The sequence below is a fragment of the Suricata suricatta genome, chromosome 6 (assembly GCF_006229205.1).
Source record: "Suricata suricatta isolate VVHF042 chromosome 6, meerkat_22Aug2017_6uvM2_HiC, whole genome shotgun sequence".
NCBI lineage: Eukaryota > Metazoa > Chordata > Mammalia > Carnivora > Herpestidae > Suricata > Suricata suricatta.
This window is the reverse complement of record NC_043705.1, coordinates 58,786,407-58,790,127: the sequence shown is the minus strand read 5'-3', so window position 1 is coordinate 58,790,127 and position 3,721 is coordinate 58,786,407. Positions and strand designations below refer to the sequence as shown.

The window sequence follows — 3,721 nt, the reverse complement described above, 5'->3', positions numbered from 1 at the left end:
AAAATGTTTTTCAAGGCCATCTATCACTGTGTCCCACAGATTTTTTGTGGAAAGTGTTTTCCTTTTCTTTGCTTTTTTTTTCTTTTTTTCTTTTCTTTTTCTTTTTTTTTTTTTTTTGAGAGAAAGAGAGAGCATGCGAGATGGGGAGAAGGGCAGCTTGAGAAAGAGAGAATGAATCTTAAGCAGGCTCCACACTCAGTACAGAGCCGGACATGGGGCTCAATCCCATCATCCTGGGATCATGACCTGAGCTGAAATCAAGAATTGGACACTCAACCCAGGCATCCCCCCGACCCCGCCTTTTCTTTGTTTCATGGAAAGTTTATCACTTTGATTTAAAAATTAAATCAAGTGTTGTCTGGGAGTGTTACTCTTATTTTCAAATAGATAACTTTTTTTTTACACCTTTATTTATTTACTCTTCAGTTAGTTTAAATCTTTGAGGGGTACAGCATCACACGGATTCTGTGGCCAATGGCTTTCACAGGAAGGTTGCTTCAGAATTTGGCACAAACCATGCCACTGTTTCCATGAGCATGAGTTACTTTTCCCCAGATTACTCTGGTTTTATTTGGTTTGCCACCAGGAGTCACTGTGTTGTTTTTTGCTTTGTACACATAAGCACATCTCTGCCTCGATAGAACTCAGTTTCATCTCGGGCATAAACACCTTCAATTTCAAGAAGAGCTGTGTGCTCCCTCTGGTTCCGGAGACCCCGCTTATAGCCAGCACAAATGGCTTTGGACCACAGCCTTCCAGACATATTTGTCCTTTCAGGAGTCCTGTTCCCAGCAGGCCTCCACAGGTTCCCAGATGGCGGAAAGAGAGGGAATAGATAACTTTTTATCATGCTTCCTTATTTATCTTAATTTCATTATCCAATGAAGTAAAAACAGTTGCCTGTAAAGTCCTGACTTGTGAAAGTTGTAGTTAGATATTCAACCAGTTGTTTATAAATGTTCAAATGTTGTATTTGTGAAAATTTTATATTATGTTTGAGAGTTGTAAGTTTCTTTCTTTCTACATACAGTCAATAGGATGTATTTAAAATTTTTAAATATAAAAGTTCCTTATGTCCTTATTCCGCATTTTTAATTTCCATATATGTCTTTATTTACATTTGCCCAATTTGACTGTCCTACTATATGAAAATGCTTAATATAGTATTAACAAGTAGCATTCAGCAATATATTAAAAGATTAAGGCATTGTAAAAAATTATTATTTTAGGAAAGCAAGGTATTTTATCAACATAATCCATCTATCAATATAATCAGAAATTTTATCAACATAATCTATTATACAAAAACAAAAAAATCATATCAAAAAATGCTAAAACTGTACTTGATAATATACAAGAACTATTCTTGATTTAAAAAACTCAATAAAATAAAATTCATTAGAATCAAGATATTTACTAAAAATCAAGAATATTATCCCTAATGGTAAGCCACTAAATTAACTCTGATTAAAACAACATAATTATTATTTAAAAGCCTTTCATAACCTCTATTAATATAAGAAAATTAACTATATAAGCATTAGAACAGAAGAAATAAATGTCTCTTGCTAAAATAATTAAGCGACTAGAAAATCTAAGATATTCTTGGTAAAATATAATAGCATTAATAAGAGAATTTGGTAGGGTGCAGAATATAAGAGAAATACAAATAAAGCACTAGTTTCTCTCTACTTTACCTATAAGTCACCTAAAGAAAGAAAATGGTGTTCAGAAAAATACTTAAAATAGCACAAAATAATAAAAGTACTTAACAATACATTTAACAAAAAAGCTCAAGACCTATATAAGGAAAATTATAAATTTTTTAATAAAGTTATGGAAAGTTATACCATATTCATAAATGAGAAGACAACATATTAAAAAGATTAAATTTTATAAAATTAATAAGATAATCTCACTGTTACTCTAATTGACATCTAATTCTAATTGAATTTTCAGGGAAGGCTGCCATTTCATGTTGTTGTGGGGGGGGCAAGAAGTAGTTGGATAAAATGATCTTAAAGTTTATAGGAAGAACAAAACATCTGACAATAGCCAATAAATTTTAAGTATTTTAAAAGTTTATTTATTTCTTTTTGAGAGAGACAGAAATAGCATGACTGGGGAGGGACAGAGAGAGGGAGAGAGAGAAAATCCCAAGCAGGCTCTGCACTGACAGTGCAGGGCTTGATGCAGGGCTTGAACTCATGAACCACGAGATCATGACCTGAGCCTAAGCAAGAGTCAGATGCTTAACTGAGCCACCCAAGTACCCCTTAATTTTTTTTAATTTTGTAATGTTTTTTGTTTATTTTTGAGAGAGAGAAAGAGAGAGAAGAGAGAGCATGAATAGGGGAGGGTCAGAGAGAGGGAGACACAGAATCCAAAGACAGGCTCCAGGCTCTGAGCTGGCTGTCAGCACAGAGCCCAACACGCGGCTCAAACCCATGAACCATGAGCCAAAGTTGGACACTTAACTGACTGAGCCCTCCAGGCGCCCCAAATTATTTTTAAAATAAATGATAAAGAACAATTCTAAAAACAAAAGTTCAAGATTTTTAAAAATGTTAAACTTTAGGACAGAATATGGAGACTATCTTCTGAAAAACAAACAAAAAACATAAATCCTAATTTCTACATCTTCCTTCCTCTTTCCCTAAATCTACCCACTTAGACTTCTGCAGCTTAAAGACATTACCATCCACTCAAACATAACCCAGTGTAACCAAATCCATGACTTTTCAAACCTCAGTGGCACTACCCTAGTCTAATTCATTCTCATCTCCCTGGTGGACTATTGCAATAACCTTTTGCATGTCCTCTAGCTTTTGCTTTTCCTTCCTGAAAACCATTCTCATTAGAGCAGACAAAATGGTACTTCAAAACTGAGTGCTTTCCCACAGCACTTACATCAGAGTAGAACTCTCCACTTCTCCAAAGTCCTACAAGGTCTGGTTCTAGCTATCTTGCTTAACTTCTCATTTTAGACCACTCTCTCTTCTCACTCTCTGTGCTCCAGCAATTAAGGCCTTCTTTAATTCTTCTGTCAGTTCTTATAGCACATTAGCCTTGTTCAGCTGTTGAAACTCCTGACCTGCTGGTCCCTTTGTTTGCCATGGCTTTGCTCTGGTGGGTGCATGGCTGGCTCCTTAAGCATTTCCTCCTCTTCAAATAGACACCCCTTGGCCACCTTTCACATTATCCTATTCTGATTATTTGCATAGCACTGTTACTTTCTTTTGTATATTTATTTGTTTGTTCAATGTTTATTCCTACATGAGAATGTAAGTTCCAAGTGCAAGCAATTTATTTAATCCTCAAAAGCATAATGCCTGACAAATAGCAAGCACTCAATAAATATTTGTTAAATCAAAGAATGAATGCTTAACCAAAATTTTATTTCAAATAGTGTTTTTCCTAAAAAAAAAAAAAAAAAGTTCAACCTCCAGATTTAGGTTTACTTCAAAAGGCCATTGAAGGAATATGCTGTATGTATCATATGTACAGGGCTTTATTATTTATTAGGCAATTTTACAGCCTAATTTCAGGAATACTTTTAAAATCTAAACAAAAACACAAAAGCCCTGTCTTAAATCTGAAGTAATCATCATCAAATATAAATTGACTGCCTTCATCTCTCAAATGTCAAAAGACTGATTAGCAGCATCTAACATCTTGACTGTGGGAGACCTTGACGTATATGCTCAGTGGGCTATAATGA

At 34.6% G+C, this 3,721-nt stretch overlaps 1 pseudogene; it reads right to left on the bottom strand.

Moving 5' to 3' along the window:
- Nucleotides 1-431: 431 nt before the first annotated feature.
- Nucleotides 432-803, bottom strand: LOC115294164 (annotated as a pseudogene).
- Nucleotides 804-3,721: the final 2,918 nt, after the last annotated feature.